Raw genomic sequence first — 14,529 nt, forward strand, 5'->3', positions numbered from 1 at the left:
CTGCACGACGAGAACGTGGACTGCCCATTTAAGGCAATGTGACGTCACTGCCAGTGCCTTAAAAGGACGTCACATTGACTTAAAAGGGCAGTCCACGTTCTCGTCTTGCAGAATCTAAAAGTCCCTATTATCCGAAGTTGGCCACCCAAATAATATTCAAATGTGCATCTTCTTTTGTATCTTCATATATCAAATTGAAATAGAACTACATTGTACCACATACATATGGTAATGTTGATGTACACCCCCTCTTTCTTTCTTTCTTTTTTTTTTTTCTCTCGCTCTCTCTTTCCCCTTTTACCAACATTTGTTCCTCTATATTCGTATGAGTATGTATCCATGGAGGGTAGTCATGCTATCAAGCTTTGCCTACTTTGTAAACCCTCCTGTTTGATGGTTTCGATTAGTTACAGCCAGGCTTACTTTATTTGACGTTATATTCTTTTGAAACGTGTAAAATTTGCAATGTTTTGTTTGTAATATATTTGTAAAAATGCAACCAAAAAAAAATTCAAACAGAGATAAATAAATCAAATCAAATCAAAATCAAACTAAACGAGATCAGTAACACTGGCTTGAAATTGTGTATACATAACATAAAAGTCTAGAGCATTTCGCCAGTTCTTTGCCGATGATATTTCGTGCTCGTTTCACGTTTCAAATGTATTGTATTGCTTTGTCAGACTGATCAATTTACACATATATGTATTTTTCAGTTATTTTTTGATACGTTGTTGACCATAATTAGAGGTGAAACAATGTTATACTCAGCCAGAAAGAAAATAAGATTGGTAAATTTAGAATATGATTTAGAGAAAGAAATTATAGCTTTGGAGAAGGCATTGATATCAAGAACAGACAAAAATAAAGCTTTAGTCATATTAAATGAAAAGAAAGTTCAGTTAGAATCACTAAGAAAAGAAAAAATGGAAGGAATAAAGATGAGGTCTAAAATTAAATGGATGGAATATGGCGAGAAACCATCAAAATATTTTTTGAATTTAGAAGAAAAAAAATGCTGTGAATAAACGTATATGCAAAATGGTCACTACTGAAAACAAGGAGAGAACATCGCATGGTGATATTATATCAGAAGTTGTATTATTCTACTCTAAATTGTATAAAAATAATCCTGTTGTTGATGTAGACTTAAATACAATATTAAATGATCCAGATATAAGTAAATTAACCGCTTCAATGTCACAGAAGCTCGAAGGAGAACTCTCCATCGATGAAGTTCATCAAGCACTTATAAATATGAACAATAATAAATCACCTGGTCTAGATGGATACACCGTCGAATTTTTCAAACATTTTTGGAAAGAATTACACATATTTTTAGTGAGATATTTGAACTCTGCATATTCATCCAGAATGTCCTATACACAGAAGTTATAGGAGTCATCACTTTAATTCCCAAAGGAAAAAAGGATAGACATTATTTGAAAAATTGGAGACCCATATCTTTATTGAACGTGGTGTATAAATTAGGTTCCTCTTGTATAGCAAACAGATTAAAGAACGTACTTCCTTTTCTTATACATGAAAACCAGAAAGGCTTTATGTCAGGGCGCTTCATTGGAGAGAATATCCGTTTGTTATATGATTTATTATTGTATACTGATATCAATGACATTCCTGGTTTATTGCTGCTTATAGATTTTGAAACAGCATTTGATTCTATTTGATTTTATCATGATTTTATTACAAAAGTATTGCACTTTTTTAAGTTTGGTCCCTCTATTGTAAAATGGGTTAATGTATTCTATGAAAATGCTCAATCCTGTGTATTAATCAATGGACACCTGTCTCCAAGATTTTCAATAGAGCGAGGTTGTCGTCAAGGAGATCCCATGTCAGCTCTTATCTTTCTATTATGCGCCGAAATACTAGGTCTCTTGTTTAGAAATTCCGATTCCATTGTTGGTTTGAGCTTACCTGGTAGACAACTTAAAATAATTCAATATGCAGATGATACTCTTCTAACATTGAACGGGTCAGTAATGGAATTAAACAGTGCATTAAACATTTTAGATAAATATAATGCAATGTCTGGTTTAAAATTTAATATACAGAAGACACATGCGATTTGGATTGCAGGATTTAAAAACAAGAAAGATGGTGTTCTTTTGAATAGAAATCTAAATTGGGTGTTTGATGATTATTTCAGATATTTAGGTATAGACTTTTGTACGGATTTGTCCAAATTGATAATTCACAATTATTATGAAAAATTTAAAGAAATAAAAAGTCAAATGACATCGTGGTTGAGACGATGCTTAACTGTTCTTGGAAGAATCACTGTCGTCAAGTCATTGTTGGTATCCAATTTAAACTACCTTTTTTTGTCCCTCCCTAATCCTGGTGAAAATCTTTTGAAAGATATAAATGCTCACTTTTATAGATTTATATGGGGGAGAAACCTGATAAAATAAGTAGAAATCAAATGTCACAAAGTGACTCAGACGGAGGGGTTAAAATGATAGATATATACACACATTGCCAATCATTAACAATTTCCTGGATTAAGAGATTAGTAATTGGCTCAATAGATAGCAATATCCTCTGTCTTTTGCAATCTTTCTTGCCTGAACGGCAAGATTTAAAATTATATATGGGAAACAATTATTTTCGGGAACTGGCAGGTAAAACAAAGAACCTTTTTTGGAAAGAAATGTTCATGGCTTATAGTACGCTCTTGTCCATGCAACATGATAAAATTTCTTGCCAACCCTTATGGAATAATGATTACATTAAAATAGGTAATAGCTCAATATATAATAAAAAATTGTGTCAAAAGGGAGTTCGTTTTGTTAACGATATTTTAGACACAAATGGTGATTTTTTTTTCTCTCTGGAACACTTTCAAGAAAAGTATAATATTCAAATAAATTTTCTTTTTTATCGTTGATTATGCGATGCAATTAGACAAGGGTTTAACAATTGTACTATTTTTTACAAGGTGCCACAACCTCTTTTCCCAGATACAATGGCATTTGTTATGAAACGTATTAAAGGATATTCACATATCTATGCAATATTATTAAAGAGAAGAAAAGGACTATGTAAAAGTTTTCTCAAATGGAAATGCATTTTCGACCTGAATGATAAGAGTTGGGAAACATATTGTTCTATTGGATTTAATTGTACCATTGATGTGGGCTTACGATGGTTTCAGTTTAAAGTCTTGCAACGCATATTATATACGAACGATCTACTGTTTAAAATGAATTTAGTCCCAAGAAAAGAATGTACATTTTGTAATGAACAGATTAAAACAGTTATACACCTGCTATGTGATTGTACGCATGTTAAAAATATCTGGGGTAGGTTAGAACACTGGATTAATACGGGAACCGGAAATAAATTAAAATTTTCATTAAAAGATAAATTATTTGGTTTAAAAGGTTCGAATAATTATGCATTGAATTGTATACTGATTGTGGTGCGACAGATGGTGTATACTTGCAAAATAAAGAAACAATTGCCCGAATTTGATAGTATTTAGGTTTCGATTATAAATTACTTCAAAAACGAAAAGTATATTGCAAATTCGAATTGTAAAAATAATAAATTCACAAGAAAATGGTTTCAATTCAGGAATTTGTTTAATTAAAATGATATTTTTTCTGTATGTCTGCTTCTTTCCATGAGTGTTAGAAATGAATTATTGATTTGTTAGTTTTCTGTTAACTCAACAGCTTAACAATACTTGTTTCTTGAAAAGCCAATTTTATTTTATTTATTTATTATGTAAATTACCTTGAATATATATTTTTGTATGTGTTTCAAATGAAAATCAATAAAGTCCCTGTGGAGGGAAAAATATATGTATTTTTCCTACCATGTATGATACATGTATAATGTTGGTCACTAGTGTCATGGATTTAACAACATGACGACATTAACACCGGATAACTGGTACATGAATTTCATGAAACGTTTTCAAAATGATGTCATGGTATTTGTGTTATACTACTACGTCTGTGTGAGTTTATCATGCATTGATCTTGAACAACGTCCAGGGTCTGTTACGGTTGTCATGGTTATAGATGAGATGCAATTTGTAATTGATTTTGTATTAATATTTATTTTAATTTACCCCCAAACGTGCATCAGAAGCAAATTTTGTAGAGCAGTTACATGTCATATTTAGAATATGAAGTCACACGCTCTTCAGGAACCCTATTTTCTCTGATATTCTTCCACACTTGCATAAAAACAATGGAAACGCTCACAAATCACTGTCCACGTCTCCCCAGAACTCAACATTTTCTGTAATTACACTGTTGGTGATATAAATATTTTGACCCCAATTTATGGAATGATTTTGACAATGATTTATTCCTAATAGATATAGATAATAGTATACATTCTTTGATTTTATTGAATAATAATTTGTGAGTGTTTGTTTTGGATGACTGATGAAGAATGTGTGTGCTACTATGCTAATTAACTAGGGGACCTACGTCCTTAGTCATAACTGACAGTAATGAGCATTAATGCCGCATAAAAGGGCGCTAATATAGCACATCGACACGGTTTTGATCCTGGGGGCTCACATTAACGAGGCCAATTGCTTAGCCACTGAATCATGACTGAAGGCAGCGGGGGCTAGGGTACAGTAGCGGATTCAGGGGGGGGGCCGGGGTTGATTTTACCTCTTTTTTTTAGATGGCCCCACCCCCCCCCCCTGGCGCTCAAGGGGGGGGGTTCAAATTTTCAAATTTTCGAGGACAAAAAAAAAAATGTGCTCACTACCCAATTGCTCCGGTGACAATTGCTACTCGAACGACAGTTGCTCCGCTGACATTTGCTCCGCCGACAACTGCTCCGCCGACATTTGCTACACGACAATTGCTCCGCCGACAATTGCTCCACGACATTTGATCCGCCGACATTTGCTCCGCCGACATTTGCTCCGCCGACACTTGCTCCGCCGATATTTGCTCCGCCTGAAGCGACAATTGCTCCGCGAAATTTGCTCCGCTAAAAAAGTGCCCCGTAGAACACAAAGGCTACTACAACAATAATTGTTGCTCCTCCGCAAATGTACCCCGGTAAAGACAATGCTCCGTCGACAATAAAATCCTGTGGACGTCCATGCATTATGGCTCAGGGCAATGGCACACAGAGGATTTTTTTTATGTTGGGGACCGGGGTAAAATGCAATAAATTATTTAAAATTTATTTTCTGTGTTTTTTATTTTATTTATGGAAACTACCCCCTACCCTAGCTCCCGCTGCGTACAGTCATGGTTTAGTGACAAAGCAATGGCCTCGTAACTGTGAGGCCCCAGAATCAAAACCGTGTCGATGTGCTATATTGGTACCCTTTTGTGGGGTATTAATCCTCATTACTGTCATTTATGATTGAAGGGTCAACTAGGTCCCCTAGTGTATAAGCATAGTAGCATACACATGCTTTTAATTAGCAGTCACGCAAAACACACATTGTCAAATTATTATTCAATAAAATCTGAGAATTTATACTATTGTCTAGATCTATTATTTTTTAATTATTTTAAAAATAATTCCATAAATTGGGGTAAAACAAAAAATATTCCAACTATATGAGCGACAGTATATATATATATATATATATATATATATATATATATATTAGTGTGTAAAACACCCCGTCTCATTCGAGTACTTTGTTTTCACTGACTTTAACAGAACCACCGGAAGAAGAGTAATTGGCTTATTATGAAGAACTAACATCAAACTGCAACAAAATGATTTGTATAAATGGGAATAAGCAGCTAGGCTGACATCTAAGTTTCCCGTTTGAATGGGTTCTCTTATTTACGTATAAGTGCCCTTTAAAGCATATTTTGATCCCTCCCCTGTTGTTTTCTAGAACACCTTATTTTTTAACATCCCACGACATGTAATGAGTGTTTAGTGTACATTATATGGGACGTACAATGATAGATGGAAATTTATTTCAGTATTTTCGAAATAACCTTTAGGTAACTCCTTTTTCCTCCCACATCATCAACATGCATTCTTTTCATTTCATCTACATTATTTCATAAAATGCATTCAAAAAATGAAGAAGAAAAAAAACGAAAATAACCCGTGAACAAAAAATATTGTCGGCGAAGCATTTGTCGCAGTACTAGTAGCATTTGTATTTTATGGGACACTTTTTGGGCGGAGCAAATGTCACCAGAGCAAGTGTAGCTTCATGCGGAGCAAATGTCGTAGGAGCAAATGTCACCGGAGCAAGTGTCGCTTCATGCAGAGCAAATATCGGAGGAGCAATTGTCGGCGGAGCAAATGTCGGCGGAGCAACTGTCATTCGAGGAGCATTTTTCACCGGAGCATTTATCGCTTCATGCGGAGCAATTGTCGGCGGAGCATTTGACATCGGAGCAAATGTCGCGGAGCAAATGTCGCGGAGAAATTGTCGAGTTTTGCGGAGTAAATGTCGGCGGAGCAATCGTCGACGGAGCATGTATCATGGAACCAAATTTATAACTCATGCGTCTAGCTGTTTGGGCTGCTTCCAACAATCATGGCAATGGTGGGTGCTCAAACAATGATTTGCTCATCTTTAAACCCCAAAATACTTGATACAATGTAATCTGTAAGGGGATTTCCGTTTAACATATCCAAACTCTAATGTATTTGAAGATAAGAAAAAAAAGGTTATTTCAAATAATTATCCTATTTTTGACAAAACTCATCAGTATAAAATAACTATTTATCGCAGCTGGGCTACAGCCAGGGTAATAGTACAAAATGTACTAAATTGTAGGATTGCGTTGAGCATCCCCTGGGATGGATACGTGCATTATATAAGTCTAGATATCATTATCAACACTTGCTGTTGGTATGCAACTTTTTCTTTTCTCGACTATTTTCCTCGACTTCGTCTCGGGACAAAGTTCAGTTCCAATATCACCTTTGGTCTTAGTTTGAACTGTGCCCCTCAAAGCAGGCAGTAGAATTACACAAATCAACAAATTACAAAAATGTTCAGGGTGTTGGTAGAAATTACGCTTTTTTACGATTAAAGTCGAGGTGTCGTGGTCTTGTGGTTAAGTCATCGGGCTCTGAATAACAACGATTTGCGGTTCGATTCACGGCACTGATGACCTTTAGCAAGATTTGTTATCTACACTTGACACTCTCTGTTCATATGTAGTAAATGGTTTCCTGGTAGGACTTTTTTTCTTTGAATGCTTTTAGCGCCTTAGTGAGCTGGGTTAAAGCCAGGGTAATAATACTAATTTGTAGGATCGCCTTGAGCATCCACTCGAGTGGATACGTGCGCAACAAAATAACGCAGCTATTATTATTAAAACTTGCTGTTGGTACACGTTTTTTTCTATACTTTCACAGAACAGAACATTCGTAATCATCTTCTTCATAGTCGCCCAAAACAGTAAGGGTAAGTACTTCAGATTTCTATTTTTTGTTATCTCTTTTTTATTTCCGTTTTTATGACAAAGTGAAAGAGGATAGATTATGTGTTTTTTGTAATTACTATTTTGTTTTTGTTTATTCTTCAGTCGAGTTGAGCTGAGTTTATTGGTTTCACAATGTGTATGCAGATACAATACAGATATCAAAATATACATTAAAGACATTGTTTCATAATTTTTAAAAAATGATTATAGTAATTAACAAATTAATCAGACTACACAGTTACATATCATCAAATTTGTTTGATACCTAGTATCATTTAAAGGAAAGCCAGACAAGAAAAGCACAAAACTGTGAAGTGTGCAGGATACTATAGTACAGCAAAGCTTGTAAAGAATAGCTTACATAATTAAATGTAAGAGGGCAGTAATTTGACAAATAATCTTTTACGAGTTCAAGAAAAGAAAATACAGAAGAAAACAAAGGGGGGAGAAATACATTAAAAGCAAGAGGAGTAACGAGCCAAAAAATAGCAGAGTTTTCACCTATTTTCACCATTTCAACCACATGTTTGTATATTTCTTTGACAAGCCCCCCCCCCCCCCCCCCCCCCCCCCCCCTCCCCCCTCCCCCCTCCCCCCTCCCCATCCTTGAAACAAAATTATCGAACGGATGCATTTTCTTTACTTCGCCTCCCCTCCCACTACCTCATCCCATGTTGGCCAGTGGCGGGGGAGGGACGTGTCCCCGATCCCCCACTCCTGGATCCGCCGACATGTTCCACTGTTGTTGTTTTTCTAACACCTAATTAGTTCGTTGTCATTTGATTGGAGTATTGTTGGTCACATGATAATAAATAAATAATTCTATTGCACGGTGCATGCAGATTTTGTTATATTCGCCTTTCATTTTGTTCCTATTTTATATTCAGTGTAATTTTTTTTTTCTTTTCTTTTTTGTTAAATAACCATTTCCGGTCTTCTTTTTTTTCTCATAATAATATAAACATCTTCACATTTTTAGCCTCCATTTCCCGTATTTGTAAACGATCATTCAATAGGTAAATCCAAATATGAAAAAGTCTCTCTTTTGTTCTTTTTTGTTTAATCCTTTTCCAACAAAGCTTTTGTAAATAGAGAAAAGGTGCATAATTTAAAATGATATCAACATCTTTTTCCTTCTTTGAATTAAAAAATCAATATCAATACGTGGTTTGAAATTAAAATTAGACATAAAATATTTCTTTATATTCCCTTCAACTTCATTCCAAAACGTAATGACTTCGTTCAAAAAAGAGCATATGCATACAATTACCTGTTTGAATACAATTATAACATTGCTCAGTTGCATTTACTTTAAACAAATTATTTGGTATTGCCAAAATATTGTACATAAATTTGAAATGAAAATTAATTAATAAACTGTCTTTTATACCTTTAAACTTAAATATCCAAACATCTAACCATGCAGGTATACATTCAAATTTCCAAAGTATTAGCCAAAATGCCTCCGCTCTAGATTCTTTGATTTTTGTTTTAAATATTTTGATATATTATTTTTATTGTCAACTGTCTTACTGGAATCATATCCTTAACCGGTTTTATATCATTATATACAAACACTGTGGATCTAAATTTCATATACTCTCTATGTTCTACATTCATATCTGCAAGTACTAACATATTCCCGAGTGATTGAATCGCTCTTCTAATACGTGCATATTGACTATACCACCTTCCATCCTTAAATAATATGTTCGCACTTAACTCATTAACTGGTAGAAAACCTTTACCATCCATTAAATCCTCAACAAACAAAATGTCAGAATTTATCCAATTCCTATATAGTGTTCTTTTTTGGTTATAGTTAGACTGCAATAAAAAAAAACATATTAAAATTGGGATTTATTTGTCAGATATTTGTTAGACACGAATTAATCCTAGAATTAATTGTGTTTACATCAAAAAACAATGATCTGGGTGTTTAGTTGTATGATATCGTCTATAACTTTGTTTGCTGTAGCAATAATTCTTTGTTCGTGTGTGGTAAAACAGGCACTCGAGGTCTTGAAACATGCGGTGAAATACCAGAGGAAATATGCCCCAATACCATGTCTGAGCATACAGACGGATGGGTCAAGCAACTCATTAAGTATCTGCCTCTTGATCACCCTGCGTATGACGTCAGAACGCCAGCCAAAGGGAGGGACATTATCAAGTTATACTGCGCACCTCCAGGTGTGTGTTGTTTTTTGGATTTCGTTTGTTTACGTTTACTTATTAAAGTGTAAAGCGCTTCACATTTCTATCGTGAATTACAAACAGCAGTGAATTCGTTTTTTGCGCGCAGTTGCCATTCAAAGAAACGCAAACATTCATGGAGCTCTAAATAGTTCCCTCCCACATACAGTGTCTATGGGAGGGATCTATTTATAGCTCCACGAACTGACCTGTTATTATTTTGTTAGTTCTAGTCATATTAGTAGGAGTGGTATACCAACGAGAATGACACCAGACTGATATCAGTCCATACTTTGCTCTTGACTAAACTTTAAAATGTACGTGAAGTTTGAATACCCAGTCGTACTATGTATGTTCTATACTGCACAGCATGTGACTCGCAGCCGTGTCTTAATGGAGGAACCTGCTCGGAGGAACTTGAAGGGTTCAGCTGCACCTGCCCAGAGGGATACAATGGAACACATTGCGAAACTGGTATGATGCAGATAATATTGAATGATAACAATAGTGATAGTGGTGGTTATTTTGCCTGACAGCTAAGAAAGCAATAAATGCTTGTAAGTAAGCAACCAGAAGACCGACGGCTTAGGGACTTGGTAATGAGGATTAATGCCTTACCAAAGGGCACTAGCGCATCGACTTGGTTTCGAACCCGGGTCACCGGATAACGAGACCACTGCTCTACCGACTGAGCTATCGCGCCTCATTACTAACATATTTTAACTGTATCCATACGTTTTTAAACAAAGGTTATTCTCGACAACAGGTAATGTATGCTGACTGGATTCCAAGTACTGTAGTTCATTCATTGATATCAGGTTAATGGAATAGCTTGTTGCTAGGTCCTTAGTAAATAAACATGCATAAATATGAATATGTTTAGTAAACCGGTCTTTTGTGTCTTATATTTAATGTCAATCACAGAAAGAGGAATCGTATTCGGAAAAAAAAAATGCAGTTAGCGTCTTCTTCATTATAATAATTATAACATATTAATTTGTTGAACAAATTTGCACTTCCTGTTCAAACTGGCATTACCTGTAAAGAATTGCATGAGAATTCTTTCTTTCTCTGGAATAATCTTATCAAATTTGTTTCTTTTTGGACCTTGAAAGGATTCTGCCCTGATGACTGGGTGTATGGAAAAACTAAATGTTTCCTCTTTGAATACACCACGTGGCGCAAATGGCAAGGGGCGTATGACTTCTGCGGTGGTCTGGGTGCGGTTACCCTTGGCAACGGGGATGTGATTGGTCCATCCCTGGCATTCCTGGAGAGCCCAGAGGAATTTGCTATTTTCAAGTCTCATGTCGTCCCCCGGACTCAGTGGTGGATGAATTGTAACAGATCTGCTGGTAACGCGACGTGGGTGTGTGTGACTGATAGAGAAGGAACTACCAGCTCGTATAGAGGTAAGTTTAGAGGGATGAATCAACGAGATTGAGAGCCCACAACACCAACAGCCCACAAGACTGACAGTCAACGAGACTTAGAGCCACGAGACCAACAGCCTACAAGAACAACAGCCCAAGAGACTGACAGTGCATGAGACCAATGACCCAAAGGACTGAAAGCCCACAAGACCAACAGTCCTTTATACCGACAACACAAGAGACCGACTGCCCAGAGACTAACAGCTAAAAAGACTGACAACACATGAGGCCATTCACACATAAAAACGACAGCGTACGAGATTGACGACCCATGAGGCATATGGTCCACAAGCGTAACTTACAGCGCAAGACCCTTAAAGGGCCCATGACACCTAAATACAAGTGTATTTATGTTGGTGCGCAGTCCTGCATACATCTCATATTTTGATATGTAAACTTCTGAATTTGTTTCATAGATTTTTTAATATTTTTTGAAATATTTGTTTTTCAAACTTGCTAAATCTCCACCCCAAGAAACCTCTAGATCGCATTCCCCTTGTGACATCATCTGTCAGTCACCAATGAGCTAACTTGAGAAAGTGGTATGTTTCTTTGCCGAAGTCGACCACCTGTTACAATACGTAATACATTAGCAGCATACTAGTTCCTATGTCAGACATGCTGTAGCATCACCAGGAAGACAAAGGCAGTGATGATCTATTGTACATATGTATGGAAGCATGCAATTCTATTATGAACGTGTGCTAAGCTGGGGGAAATTACATACCATTGTCTATTCTAGAATATTAGTTTAGCCTGACATGTCTTGCTAATATAAATTGTACATAATTTACCCGGCCATTAGGCTGTGAAGTGCAATCATAATCAAACCTTTTCAACCAATCAATCAATCAATGTATGTATTCATGTTTTCCTCTACAATATATTGATGTAAAAAGTCATTGATACGACCCCCGAAATCGGGATGTCCTGCAGGGATGTCTCCTTGGTCCTTTATTATTCATCATATACTTAAATGTAAGGAATTAATGTTTTCCTCTACAGATTGGGGTCATGGACAACCAGAGGACGATCGTTGTATGGTTGCCTACAAAGATCAAATGCACGACAGAAACTGTAACTACATCCTCTTTGGCGTAGTCTGCCAAGTCGACATCTCCGCATAAGATCACAACATTGCTCTTTAAACAGAATTGAAATCCAATCTTTTCGGAGTCCTTTACACTTCATTTTGGAGCGAAATCCACTCTATGATAAGTCATTTGTGCTGTACATCCTGTACATCCACTCTTCTAGTAGAGACTATTTCCATGATTTAGGAGCCTTGTTTTAGTTTGGAATTTGAAACCACTCTTTTAGGGGTTGTTTCATTCCGTTTAGGAGTGTTAAATCAATATGCACAATCTTGATCACCTCGTTTGGATAATAGCTGGATTTATTATACGCAAAAATCGATCATAGGGGATTTCAATACGCATACAAGACGGATTACTCCAATAGCCTGGTTGTTGTTCAGCTTCATTAAGGCTCTCAAAGCAATCAAGGAATAAATTCCTAACATGTTCCCATTTACTACACCTGGGTGGCGAGTGGCAACAGTAGATTAATGTATTGCCAGGGCGGGACTGAAAGTGAAAATCCCGGCTGAAAAATAATTCTCTCAATTAAAGACAAGATGAGTAGTTCAAAGCACTACATTCGAATATATTTCACATTATTAACTGTATCAGACATCTGAGCAGGTCAATTTGTAAATGTTATTGCCCTCAAGGTTTGATGGATAAGCCAACAAAACTACAATATTTCAGCCCGCTCAGAAAAGTCAATGGGATTTTGTGTGTAATTTGCCGGTCAATATGGTTTATACAGTAAACCAATGAACAAATATTTTAGCCCGCTCGGAAAAGTCAATGGGATTTTGTGTGTAATTTGCCGGTCAATATGGTTATACAGTAAACCAATGAACAAAAATTTTAGCCCGATCTGAAAAGTCAATGGAAAAATGCGTGTTAAACTAGTGAGCAATATAGAGTCAGATGTAATTTACATCGCGCATCAGCTACTGTAATTTACATCGATCGCGCATCGCGTATAAGAAAATGCCCACTTTGCGCCAGAAGGCAGTCAATATAGTAATATTGACTGCATTCTGGGCTAAAATATTTCTTCATTGGTTTACCGTATAACCATACTGACCGGCAAATTACACACAAATCCCATTGACTTTTCTGAGCGGGCTAAAATATTTGTTCATTGGTTTACTGTATAACCATACTGACCGACAAATTACACACAAAATCCCATTGACTTTTCTGAGCGGGCTAAAATATTGTAAATTTGTTGGCTTATCCATCAAACCTTGAGGGCAATGACATTTAAAAATTGCCCTGCTCAGAAATCTGATACGGTTAATAATACCTAATTATTGTTGCAGAGAATTCATAACAAAGTGATATACCTAGTGGGACTACAGGGACCCGTTTCACAAAGCCTTTTGTCAATGACAAATGACAAAAATCAGTGACAAAGCAAGGATTTCAGTATCATGTAACAAAAACAGTAATTTGTCACTGATGCAAGTTTTGTGAAACGGGGCCCTGAATTATTTTTTTTTCCACTCCCAAGCATCTAGGGAGTGAAGTTCCATTTGGTCTAATCCTAAAATGTGTGCGACCCATATGGTCTATTGTTCATTTAGTCAAATAACCAGGTAGTCTTATTACCAGTTTGTCTAATGCCCATTTATTGTACTATCCATATCGCCTGATAATCATGCAGTCATGACAAAAATAATATTCATCAAATAATACTAGACCTTCTTGATAGAAGAATAAATTTGCATTAGAAAAACAGGAAATAAGGCCGACTGGAAATTAAACTAAATGAGCAATATACCAAATGGGTTGTACTTATTGGAGATCAGACCAAATTACTGTTAGCCTAAACGGTCATTAGACCATGGAGGTGAGACTTTAAACTCACAAACCCTGATTAGACCAAATGATAAGTAGACGAAATGATTATCAGACCCTGTGCGTAGTAGACAGGCTGGGTGTAGATCATATGGGAATAGACCAACTGGGTAGTGGATGAACTGTTTGTAGACCAAACGGCAATCAACCATCGAGGAGGCATCCTTCCCCAAAGGCAATGGCGGATTTAAGGGATCAGCGGGTACAAACGGAATGTCCACATTAATGTTTATTAATATTTAGTTTAATTCTCAAGCCGTTTCCTTGTTTAAATACTGCACATTAATTGCCTCTTTACCCCTCCAATTGTACATTATTTCACACATGTTTTTGTAATTGTTTGTCTTTATGTTGTGTTTATCGCTGTCTTTTGTGATATATTTAACTAACGTATACTCAGTAATATAAATTATGACATTCGATTTTTTTTTAATGAATTTATTGATAAATATATGCTTTTGAACAAATCAAACAATCAAACACAATTAATTGAAATAACATCGTAGCATCTTAACACTGTTTGAAATAGTAGTATTCGTTTTCTTT

Source organism: Strongylocentrotus purpuratus, unplaced genomic scaffold (assembly GCF_000002235.5).
Source record: "Strongylocentrotus purpuratus isolate Spur 01 unplaced genomic scaffold, Spur_5.0 spur5_scaffold_20, whole genome shotgun sequence".
Lineage (NCBI taxonomy): Eukaryota > Metazoa > Echinodermata > Echinoidea > Camarodonta > Strongylocentrotidae > Strongylocentrotus > Strongylocentrotus purpuratus.